The sequence below is a fragment of the Passer domesticus genome, chromosome 1 (assembly GCF_036417665.1).
Source record: "Passer domesticus isolate bPasDom1 chromosome 1, bPasDom1.hap1, whole genome shotgun sequence".
Lineage (NCBI taxonomy): Eukaryota > Metazoa > Chordata > Aves > Passeriformes > Passeridae > Passer > Passer domesticus.
The window spans coordinates 125,747,453-125,760,819 of NC_087474.1; the positions used below are offsets into that span (position 1 = coordinate 125,747,453).

General features: G+C 37.0%; 1 long non-coding RNA gene across 1 annotated transcript in view; it reads left to right on the top strand.

The window, feature by feature from the left end:
* The window catches only part of LOC135279901 (uncharacterized), a 93,629-nt gene that overhangs the window by 35,246 nt on the left and 45,016 nt on the right, over positions 1-13,367 (top strand). The window contains exon 4 of the long non-coding RNA XR_010347050.1: positions 6,035-6,138. This is a non-coding gene — a long non-coding RNA (uncharacterized LOC135279901). The remainder of the gene's footprint in view (positions 1-6,034; positions 6,139-13,367) is intronic.

The window sequence follows — 13,367 nt, forward strand, 5'->3', positions numbered from 1 at the left end:
GGAGACACAACGGGTCACAAATTGAGTATGAGTCACCAGTGTCATAATACAGTGAAAAAAGCAAATACTGTACTAGTGTATGTAGTGGCAAAATAAAGAGAGAAAGTGGAAAACATAGTCAATAATTAATTAGCTGAACAAGAGCATTCGTTTTTAATAAATATTTAGAAGGATGCATAGAAGTATCATGCTGCATTACTGTATATCCAAGAATTTGCTAAATATGAAATTCAAAGCACCTTAAGTAATAAACTCCAAATAGTACAATGTGTCAAATAAGCACAGCATCATATGATGGTTTATTTCTAATTCTGCTTGGTGCTGAACAATTTTCCTGAGAGATGTTCAATCCCCTCAGTTGTTACTAACTTAGCATTTGATATATTTAAAGTGATTTTTTTTTCTTTCCCTTCATACACAGTAAGGCTGTACAATGTTGTCTCTTGGCCTTTGGCTACCAGCACAGAATGGAGCTCTTTGCACTTTATTGGTGCATAAGGCCAAAGTAAGAAAAATAGAGTTAAGTAGATGGACTATCTTATGCTGAGAAAAAAAGTTCAATATATCTGCTTGTAAGTTCTGAATGATGTGTTTGCTTTTTACTTTGAGAATGTAAATCTAGTAAAATCAATATTCCATGAAAAATTTTGAAAACGCCTTTTTTTTTTTAAGATAGACAATTTTCATTAAACCAGAAATTTTAGTAGAATAACTAGAACAAAAATCCCTTAAGCAGACCAATTTTCATGCTTGATGACAAGCATGTGCTTAAGTGTCATGCTAAACAGGAAGACCATTACTGTGAGGAGTAAAATCTTATACTGAACTTTATGAATGGACTCCTGGAGAAGAATGCTAAATTTGCAAATGTAAATACAACGTCATATGACTTTAAAGGAAATTGTTGGGTTCTGTGACTGGCTCTGTCACAGATTTACATAACAATGTATAAGTCACTTAATCTCCTTTAGTTTCTCCATCTGTACAATAACATCAGTTCTGGAGCAGTGTGGTGAGACTTAGTTAATTGAATAGAAATTATTTAAAGATCCTTTAGTGAAAAGTTGTATTGATGCTTTCAAAAACATGACCCTTTTTAAGCTAATGATTGTCTTTTCTCTTCCCATAGAAATGACACAAGCCAAAGAAGCAATTCTTTTTTGACTGGCACTTGCTACACAACTAAATTTTGAAGCAGCCTAAAGAATTTTCACAAGCCAGGTACTCTGGGTCCTGGGGAGAGAGTAAGAGAAGGAAAGCAAGGAAAAAGAGAGAAAGATATTTTCCCTTTTGGTCTTCCTGGGATGGCAGAATTTGGTAAAGCAGATGTACATGCACACAGAAGGAAAGGCTGTCCAGATGTCAGCTTCCCCCTTTCCCTGACTTTCTGCTGACTCAGTGGAGCAGACCTAATGCTGCTGGTCAAATGTCCAACCTCCAGTTGGGGCGAAGAGTTGCCATGGCTGCAGAGCAAACAGGAAGGAATCAAATGGGGGCGGCAAGGGGATGGGTACAGAAGAAATGAATCCATCTAAGAAGCAATAATAATCCAAGTAAAGTGGCACTCCTGTAGAGTGTTTTGTCAAAACAACAAAGAACAAATTTTCCAACAAAAATTATTTTAAATATTTTGCTTGAGCACCTTTATTAATTATGCTGCCATTCTGCCTGCTGCTATAATAATAGTTTTACAATTCTTTCATTCAAAAATGCTCTCTTAACTCCTGGCTGAGGACAGATGAATGTTGATGACAAGGAGAATAGAAATGAAGACCTGACATTAATGAAGATTCAAAATGCATGCGTGAATGGCAGAGCTTTATCTGTACAACCACAAGAAACTGAGAAAGGTCTAGAAGAGCAAACATCCCAAGCAAAACCTTCTTGCTTGTTTGTACCAAATGTTATAATATACACGTATGTATATTAATACAAAAAACAGCAAGTGGACACAGTTTTGAGAATACAGTAAGATACCATGGTGACAGCAGACTTTATAAAAACCCAAACAGATAGCAAAGGCCTCCTGAATGTAATGAGCCTCATGGCTGATTAGGCAGAGACACCACACTGTGCAAGAATGAGGCCTAAAGCAAAGAACAGCCTGAAAGAAAGCCATGAGAGAGAGGGGGAGAGGGAGAGAAATGGGAGAGAGAGACAGAAAGGGACTTGGAAGATTGAGCTAAGTAGACTTAGAGCTAGAGACAAAGGCAGACAAGAGATCTGTAGGGCTTGCAGGAGAAGGAGTTTGGTATGTAGCAGATAATAGAGGGCTTAGAAAGGAGCAGTTAGCCTTGGGCCCTCAAGGAGTCCCAAGAGCCCAGGGAAAAACAGACTTAAACAAGGAAATGTGCGTGTGGTAAAGGCATTGGGGGAGCAAGAAGAGAGGCAGCATGGCAGCTGCCGGTGATCACTGCAGAAGAGGGCAATGTGTATTGGAGAGGCAGCATGAATCTATGGGCACAGTTTAGAGCTGCCAAAGGCTTCTGCTATGTGTGTGCAGTTCCTGTCTTTGGTCTTCTTGCTAAAGAGTGCAATTTCTATCTTCCTCTTAAAAGAAGAGCCAAAAAGATTTTTGGTGAGCACTATTCATCTTCCTCTCAAGTGCCTGTCCCTTAGTCTTAGGTTCACAGTAGTTGACTCTTCTTTAGAGGTGGGTTTTGAATCTCATTTGGATGCTCTACATGAAGTTAGGGTGAGAATGATCATAATTCTTATTAACTATACAAGTCACTGTATGTTTTTAGTTTTAAAGGCTGAGGTGAAATCCAGTCTGAAATGCAAGGGTTGTATGACAAATATGTCTCCCTCATTTTATGCCTGGCAACTGTCAGTGGGTCAATAACATCCAACAGCTCTAAAACTGAAAATTTCATTCATCACGTGAGAATTATCTCACTTAAGCAGACTGCTTCCCCCTCCTGCACACATATAGGCAGATGAAACATTTGAGCATCCTGAACCCTCCTTTCCCTTTGGCTGTCTTCAGACCGTGCCTCCTTGCTTGTAGCAGAAGTAGGAGAATTTGTTCAGAGGTACACATCTTTTCTTAGTGTACTGCACCAAAAAAGAGGATGATTTTAGCCTCATGCAAACATTACCCCACACAGAGGTCTCCCAATACACAAACAAAGCTGGCACAAAATGAACTACGGCCTTTGCCACTGCAACTTGAGTCAATTGCCAACTACAGCAAGATGCAAGACTCATGGATAAATCTCCTGTCTTTATTTAGTTACTGTAATAAGAGTGTAAACTTGGAATTTAATTTTGTTCCCTTTTCCTTGAGTCTCATTATGAAACGGCAGCAATTCATTGATTTTCACATTTTTATCCCGCCACCAATGTTGGTGCAAGTGCTGTACTTCACCAGAAAAAATGCACTGGGTAATTCTAAGGAAAAAAAATTACTTTCCATGAAAACTCTTAATATAAACTTATATAAATACGGGTATTATTATAATGTATATGTTTAGGAAAATCTCGGTGTTCACAGGTTTAAAAATCCCACTCACAGTCCATGTAGTTAATGGGTGAATCTCTTCTGCTTTGTATTGTCATAATATAAATTTGAAGTGGTACTCAGGGTTATCCAAAACCTGGCAGAATGAAGAAATTTGTTGACAAAGATATCAAAGCTGCAGTTAGGTATTCAGCCAAGCTGTAGGGTCAATAGAAGGAAAATTTTCACGTTCCAAAACTCCAGGTAGACAACTGGCCATAGAAAAATAAAAATGACCAATGGTTTAGACATAACAGAAGATTTAGAGAAGATGAAATTTGAAAATTCATTTCATACCTGAATGTCTTTTTGTGGGAGAGAACTTCACTCTTTAGCTGAACTTTACCCTGCTTTGATTATGAAATCCTTTCAAATAATGAATGGTGTAAAATAATAGCTGAACTGAATCCACATAGCTAAGGAAAAAATCATTCTTTGAACTTTGAACATTAGCTTCTCTAAATCAATTTTTGAATAACAACCCAGATAACCCCCCATAGGTCTGTATCATCTTCAGAGTTCTATTCAATACAGCTGATAAGGGAGGAGAGGGAAAGTCATGCCATGGTCTTTATGACATGACATCACAGCAGACAAGGTTCCTGCCCTGAGGAGTTTGTAGTACAAAACCGATTCAACCAGCTACTGAAACTGAAGGCTTGAAGTGATGGGAGTATGCTCACACTAATATTCCTGCAGTTGGAAAAGTACTTTGTGCAAAACAGCATACATATTCATAAGCAAAACTCTTTGCTAAAGCAATTTCAGATAAGTAGCTTTAGCTAGCCTCAGCTAACTTCTAAAAACAACTTCAAACTTTGTGTCTGTAAACTCAACACCTTTGAAAAAGAGTAAATATGCTGTCAAGAGATTCTGTGTAATTCTCAGTGGCTGTGATAATCTAACACTTATGACTAATCTATCCAATTTGTTTCTACCCTTGATTTTTCCCCTTACTTTGTTCTTGCACATGTCTGTACCAATTTTAAGGTGCTTCTCTTTAATTACATAGGGAATATTTTGAAATCTAGAAATTCTCCTGAAAAGGAAATTGTTACATAAGATTCTAGACATTTTCTTTTAATTTGTGATGGCACAAAAATGCTGCTTTAAGCATCAATGACATGCATTGTCCCTTTGGTGCCAGAGATGTACTGGCTATTAGGTATTCTTCATTTGTGCAAATGTGAGACCAGCTTTTATATTTCTCAGAAGAATCTGATATCTAGATGGAAAAAAAATAGCTAGGTACAGGCTTTTTTCAATGGCATATGAAATAATATTTAAAGATATGTTAAAAAATGTATATATCAGCTAACAAATATAATCCTGTAGCACTAGACTGTATGTATGATAAATGCTGAATGACATTTTAATGAGCAATGAATTACCTAATAGTTAATAATTCATCCATTGATTGATTGATAAATTAATTTATTCTAGTTAATTTTAATGGACTCATTTCCAGTACACTAAATATCTGAAAATGAAGGCTGGTGGGACTTGATTGTGTGTCCAGAGCAATAATTTGGTGCCCCATTGTCACAAAGGCAATGTCACCAACAACACCACGGGAGGTCCAATTTCACCTGCAAGATGGAAGTGATCCTTAAGTCCTGTATATTTCTTTGAAGGACTGTTACTCACCTTAAAGCAGATGGGAAAGGAATGACCAGGTCAGAGTAGAAATATGGGACTGCTGGGGGGTGTGAGTGGCTGCAGCTCTCAGCCATGCTCACTGCCCACAGCAGCACTGCTGGACACTGCTGGACACACTCTCATATTGCTGTCATCTGGAGTGTGTGACAATTATACAGCATAGCCATGAGCAACTGAGTTGAAAAGGTAGATATTATGCAAGTCTCCAGCTTGTGTAAATTGGCAAAGCTCCATTGAACTTAGCTGAGGATCCAGCCCTGTGCATTGTCATATTATTTGGAAATGCTAAATTGTGTAAATATTCATATTCTCTGTTGTCTGATTTTTATTTTAATCTAGCTGAACATATACCCTATAAATTACATATTAATATACCAATTAGTCATTTTTTAAAATTATCTGATTAAATCTTCTCTTTAGTGGTTTAGTTTGTTTTGCAGCAAATCTGGTTTCTTCACGGCAGTAGTAAAATAATTGTTGAACAGAAGGGTCCTTGAAAATGTAGTAGAAATCTGAGACCTTTATATAGAATGACACTCTGCTGACTTTCCTTTATGCTGGTTTTTACATATAAATGCAAATGTACATCTCATTCATTGTTGTATGTAATGTGATTTAGCTCAAATTGACTGGAAGTTGTGGATGTCTGATTTAAAACTGAATATGTAGATTACAGCTAATTACACAATGTGAGTCTTTTAGTACATGGGAATATATTTCAAATTCCCAGCTTTTTCCCCTAACTCAGAATAAAAAGTACATAACTTTGAGCTGAAAAGTTCTATGCCATGACCATTGCACAATGAGTATGCAGTGATATTTTTTCACTGTTTTCTTTGTTTTTGTTTTGTTGTTGTTTTTGGGTTTTTTTAGTTGTACCCCATAAGGAAGCTCCAGACAGGAAAATTGAAGTACTAGCTGAAATATCATATGAGCTGTGTTGTGGTCATTTCTGTGAGAAGACAGAAGCTTGCAAGGTAATATTTCATCTAAAGAAGCAAAAGTGTGAATGTTTCTCCTTCTTTTTTATTATTGACTTTATGAATTAATCCTAGTTTACTTGTTTCAATTGGTGTAGACATATTTTTGAATACTATTAGCATAGCAATCAGGCCTGTTCTCAGGTCATTGAATGGTGTGTTGATTTCCAAAATAAATAGATATGCAGTGTGAAGGGTGAGCTGTCACTTTGGGAAAGCTTTGCTGATCTAAACTAAAAGTCACTTCTAATTGAAAACTGTAAGAGAAGGAAGGTTAGAGAAGCAGGGAAACCACTCAGTCACTTTTAGGTTTCATGGGGCTGCAGTAGAAGATACAGGATGAGGAGGAAAATGGGTATATTATATGGCAAAATAAGCAAAAGCATTAACTTAGACTACAATAACCACTTCAAAATAGAGTGGTTTTATTACTTTCTTTATAGCACATTTTCTCCTGGATTATTCTTCCTTTATGGAAGTCACCTGAGGAAATCTTGACTTCCTGTGATTTCCCACTGAACACATTTGTAATTCCAGCATTGAAACCAACTCTCCACTCAATCACCCAGATAGGTGGCATGTTAGGCCAGTTCTAGACTGAAGGCCACTGAAAAGGTTACAAATATTGCCATTAAGTTTAACAGACTTTTTATAGATTTCTAATGACCAAACATGACAATGTTTTCCATATTCTGTTAATGACACTTATGTCTTTCAAGAAAATCTTATATTCTCACTGAGGGACATTTGCAGAGCAGCACCACTGTAACATCCCATATTCAGGACTGTGTGGCAAACAGCCAAGTTGTTCTCTCTGTTTTCCTAGCTGGATTTTTTCTTCAAGCAAATCAGAAAGTTCATTGAGGCCATTAAAGAAAGTTAAGATTGCAGATTAAAATAGTTTATGTTTTATCCTATTAAAACATCTATCCTCTATCCAATGCAGTATTTCTTCCTTCTTTCCATTCCTGCCCTGTAAGGGTTAACAATTGAGGCCTGTCTATAGCTCATTTCTATAGTAACAGCAAGACTGAGACTTTTTTATGGGCACCTAATAATTAGAAAGTGCTAGAAGGTATAACAATATAATGAATCAAAACTGATAGACTTGTGGGTTTCCATAGAAACATGTATAATTATGATAATCGGTCCCTGGCGTACCCTCAGAATCGTATACATTCAGTTAAATGCAATAAACATTAGGCACTATTTAGTGAGCTGTGATGCAGATTAACAGTGTGAGATACAGGGAGGCTATGAATAAAATTGCTGTACAGTTTATCTCAAACTAATTTCCCAGATTGCTTTAATAGATGTGCTATGTGGATGTGAAGAATTGAAAGTGTATTTTTGTTAGTAGTAAAGCTAACAAAGATAATATTTCAAGAAGTGGCTGACTGTTAATTTTGATGCAGATCAAAATGTACTGTGGCACGTTATTGCATGGGAGATCACTAAATCCACTGAGAAAATGACATGGTGGGGCTCAACTGAATTATTTATTTTTTGGATATGATATGGGGATATTTGGGTTTTCTGTGCTCCCCTTGGCTTGCTGGCTTATTTCCTTCTTTACTTCACTCACATTTTAGGAATATGCTTGCTATTGCTCATGGTCTAATTCTAACTCTATCTTTCCAAAGCAAACAGATTTCAAGTGACTTCATATACAGCTACTCATCATTACAAGAATTGTATTCTTAGCTTCCCATAGAATGTTCTTTTTTTTTTTTTTTTTTGTTATTTTATTTATGAGTAAAAAGGGAATTACAATTATGTGTTAGCCATTTCCAGGCCATTTAGAACTGCTTGTAGCCATGCATTGGTTATAGAAATATTTAGATGCCATCCAAGTAAAAGCTATTCATAGAGACCTACAGGTACATTGCATTTGAGAGAGAGCCCTGACAGTCATGTTAGAACATGCTCTGTGGGTTAGGAGACTCATCTGAGCACTCCTGGGTAGGCCACAGAAACTACAAAAGTATTTAACTGTATTTAAATGTTTCCTTAATTCTCTTCTTTAGGCTCAAATTTTACTTGAAGGATGAATTTGGCTTGATGTAGTTCCTTTATAGAAAACAAGTTTTGTCCTAATGAATACTTTGATTAAAACCATTCATTTCAGAATGCGAGAAAATCCTTTGTGATACAGCTGTTGAATATTAAGAACCCAAATACTCAGTTATCAGACATAGTAACTTCAGGATTGAACTTGGTGCCCATAAAAATGTGTATTTACCTTAAATGCACTTTATTCCCTAGGTAATTTCGGGAAAACTGTGTTTCTCAAAAAATTCCTCCACCTTCAAAATGAATCAGTTTGTCCTCCTATGTTTTTGGGGTTTTTTTCACTGTGAATCTAGATTGTGACTCGGTTACAATAGTGGTTATGTGATGATCAGTCAGAGGTCAATCTGTTGATTCAGTCCTGAAGACTTTGGTTCCCACGAATCCCCTGTGGTGACCAAGGATTCTGGGGCAGCTGACACACTATTATTTTGAACATAAGGCTGCCTCTCTGTTAGTCCTCAGGTACTTGTCTCTGCTAAAAAGAAGAGCCTTTTATCAAAATGGTTTCCACATCTGGTTTCCCCCTTGCCTTACTGCTTTCCTGGCACTAAAATGCCAGAAGCTGACAGGGGTTCAGAAAGCTGTTAGACAAATTCATGGAAGAAAATCTATCAAAGGCTACAAAACATAGAGATAACACCTCTGGGTCGAGATGTCCCTGAGCTGTGGATTTCTGGTGGCTGAAAGCATATACCCAGGGAGCACCAATGCGCGTCTTGCTCTTATATTCCTCCCTAGGCATTTGCTATTGGCCACTGTTAAACACAAGATACCTGGGTTAGATAAACTCTTCATCTAACCCAGAACAGCCATTGTTACATTCTCATGTAAAAAGACTTGACTGCTAACACTGATGCGATAAAACATTTTCAAAAGCTTTCTAGAAAATATAATACACAACATGCACTGTAAAATCTTTTTTATTTCTTTTCTTTTTTCTTTTTTTTTTGTTTTTTTTTTTTTTTTTGTTTTTTAAGAATGAGGAACATGATTTATTGCTGACACTCTGTCATTTTGAACTGGAAAATCAGTTTTTTCCTTCCTCTTGCACCATGTGTGGATGGCCTCTGGCAAATGTTCTGGAAACTGAAATGTTGAAGTAACAGGGGTATTTCCAGTTATCCCAGTCTATTTCCTTTGCTTTCTTCATGCCATGATGAATACTGCTCTTCTTTTAACATGTTCAGAAAAATAAGAGGTAAAGTCAGCCCTTGCACATTTAGTTCAATGTTGGGTCATGTGTCTGCTGGCGAGCACAACCCCAGGAGTGGGTCAGCCCAGAGCACGACAATAAATAAAATAGGGACTGGAGCACTCAAAAAACAAAGTTTAATTAGAGGAATCAAAAGGTGCACTAGCAATAAATGTGCAAAAAAAACATAAGCTGTACACAGTAGGGAGCTACTCCAGAAGGCCATGAAATGAAGCAACCACAAAGTTATATAGAGGGCAGGGAACCAGAGAAAAAAGAGAAAGATAAATCATGCCTTATATAGAACACAAGACTAACCAATCAGAAAGCAGAGTTCATAACATACCCTAATATGGAATAGCTTAATCTGCACAACTGCTCCCATTATTCCTTTCTTCTACCCTAAATATGAATGCCTGGAGCCTATGGTGTACCCTTTCAGGGCACAGCCCTGATAGGCTCATGGGCCTCTACTGTTCAACCCATTTTTCAGAGGGGTGGTGCACATTTTTATAAATATTTTATAAACTGAACAGCACCTTACTGCTCACTAACCTATCCATGTCCAAGACCCTCCCAAATTCAGAAAAGAGCATGAGTACCTTGGGCACTGCAGCCCAGGCAGGTAGGAGCACTATTCAAGCCTTGTTCTTACTCTGCTACAAGGACAATGCCAGCACAGAGCCACTCGACTCCCTGCCACTGGGGCCTTCAAGGATATAGATTGCAGCCTTCAGCATTCCTCATACATTGCTATTTTTATAAGGAGCTCAGGCAAATTAACGCTGCTGGCTTGGGCAGGGGCTGGATGCGTTTGACTCACCTGGAAGAACAACAGGCTCTGCCAGGGCTCCAAGAGTATCAGGTGTCAAGCCCTGATCATATGTGTCGCTGCAGATGTGGGAGAGAAATTAGGCACACAGGAAGCAAAAAAGTCCTCCATGTTTAGCACAGCTGCTCATATTACCATTCTTTAACAAACCCGTTTTTCAAACGTACATCTCTGTTTTCACGTCTGTACTTTTGTATCCGTCCCATGAGCTAGCCCATGCTGATCATGACTATTGACCTCTTATAGGCTGTGTGCTCCTCAGGGCCTGCCCAGAGACCTTGTGTGCTTCTAGAGAGCTGTGCAGAAAGAGCTTTTTGTCTGTGTGGAGGCTTACACCTGCTGCTGAAGCCTAAAGAATAAATAAGTCATCTTCATCATAACATTATCCCGTGCAGCTTGCTGATTTTGCAGAGCTGCAGCAGTGGTTGAACAAGCAATCAAAAGGAGTTTTTTTTAAGAATTTGGTCCATGAGAGTCTGCCAGTGGGTGGAGGTTCCTGTTTAATGATTAAGTCTGCTCCAGTGACTGGACTCCAGCTGGCAGACACAGCAATAACCCCTTCAGTTGTGTTTCTGCTTGTTCTGTGATAACGTAAAACAAAGGTCTCCTCTAGGGGGAAGTTTTCTGTCGCTTGCTGAATTAAATTTATTTTAGACTCGTTGTACACATTGGTTCTTGACTTTCACCTCTTTCCTGTTGCTAGATTTCTTTGTGCTGGCAAGCATCATGTTCCCCTGTGACTTCTTTTGTCATGGCAGAGTGAACTCTTTCTCACAGGCTCACTCAGACTGTTCACAGCCATATTTTCATTTTGCTTCTTTGTGAGTCAGAACTCCCTACAGCTCCACTTCTTGTTCTTCTTTCCCTTGTTTTTTCCCTTCTTTCTGCTAACATTGATTACCTTTGCACGTGCATGCATTTCTAACCAGTTTATTACATATGTATAGCTACTGACTACAATTTTCATAATTTGATAAAAACAAATATTAGTTTTTCTCTGCTAAGTAAAATAAATTCAACTAATTATTTAAATGAAGAGAACTGCAATGATAGGCAAATCAGGATAGAAATACATTATATTTCAACTTTTATTGTTACCTGTATTTATCAGTTCATATTTTTTTATTTAGTATTTGTCTTCATCGACAAGTACTTTCAGACACCCACAAATCTTAGAGCTGTAAAAAATTTCATATCTAAGAAACTATGCATTTTATTTCTTGCAAAATTATAGAAAAAAAAAACTTTTTCAAGTGTAAGTTATTTTCACATAGATTTCACATTAGAGTTTTGTGGGAGATGTTCTGAAATTAATTTGTACTGCCTTTTGCTAAACTGGAGATAATTCAGGAACTTTAGTTTCTACCAGATTCAGGTTCTCTGGAAGCGCTTGGGATTGTGATTGCATATGACTGACCATATTGTCTCACTGCTTGTCTTAGCTTGAAAAATAAATCTTTAATTAATGCAGTGACTGCCTAACCTTAAAATTCCTTTTCTTGTGTTGGGCAATTTTAAACTGTTTTCCCTTTCATTATAGCATAAGTTCCCTCTTCACACTAAGAAAGGCTATCATGCTGGCTGTGTAGTGACTCTGTAATTGTTGTATATGGAAGAGAGAGAAGACATTAACGAATACCCTATTCTTCCTGATTTGACTAAAAAATTCAGGTACAATAGGCTTAAGTCTGATGTGTCCTACTTGAAGAGAGGTTCTTGACTTCATCCCATAGGATATGAAATGGCTCATGCTTAGGCATTGGTGTGCGCTTCCTTATTTTCTGGTTTGTTCCGCCCTTCTTCAGAAGGAAGAGCTCATAAATAGTCTGATTCTAGCCCAGGAGTTTTAAAAGCTTTATTGCTTTTGTAAGTTTCACTCTCTGAGCTCAGGTAGGGAAAACCTGTACAGACCTAAAAGCTTAACCACCAGGCCTGTGGGAGGCAGCTTTTGGCTGGACATTCCCATGAATCCTACGGAGCAAGTTGATAATGAAATTGCCATTTCCTAAAACACCAGCTTGAAAATCCCAAGGAATGCCCATAGACTGGGAGACAGTTTTTTGTCTGAGCAGAGAGTAGGGCATTATGATTTCAAAATGCTCTGAGTAATAACCTGTAATGGGTTACATGCAGGAAATATTACAGAAGGAAGTGTGGGATGTACAAAAATAGTGTCAGTGGGCCTTTGGAAAAAAGTGTAAGAATATGCAAGCTAAATATGAGAAAATCAAATGGCCTTACAGACAGTCATGAGACTCTGAATGTGTGAAACTGGAATGCCTGACACAGAGACACATTCAGCTCTCAAAATAAGTTAAATTGTCGCCTTATATCCCCCTTAAAGTGCAGGAATGACAATATTCTTGTATGAGTGTACAAACTCCTATATACATGGACACATGCAGAACCAATCCATTTTCTGTTCCAATTTCACTGTTTGTGACTTTTCTTTTACTAAGATAAGATAGTATAGTAAAATAGACTGTTTTGCTTGTCTGCCACTTCAAAAAATCTTTGGAGAATTTTAAAGAAAATAGATCTATCAAATGTTTTAAAACATATAATTTACTTTCTCTTTTAGTCTCAAAAATTAGTTTTATCATGTTGCAAAAACTTCTTGTACCATGACAAAAGACAATTTATTTTCATTCACGAAAGCCTAAAATTTATTAATTTTAAACTATGTTATTTAATTACCAATCTTTTTAATGTCAGTTTTAAAAAATAGATATGAAGCTTTCCTAATTCACACCAGAAGTTTTACTTGTATTCTAGGAAATATGTATAGAAAAATACTTAAATAAAATTGTCATGGTAAATTTAGGCATTGTATTAAATAAAACCATATAGTTGAGCTGTAATTATTATAATAGTATAGTAAATATAGAGATAATAACTTGCAGCTATTAGTCAATATGATTACTGTAGTCTTACTATTATTAGGACTGATTTACTCTAGTTTTAATAAACTAAGAATAATTACAGTTGTTTCAGTGTAATAACTATAGATCAGTTCCATTTTTAGGCTGAGATCTGGAGCTTTATTATTCAGTAATATTTCTTGGGATGAAAATATAAAGAGAACAACCATTAAAAATAAAACTTAAAGTGTGGTTTAAAATAAGTTTT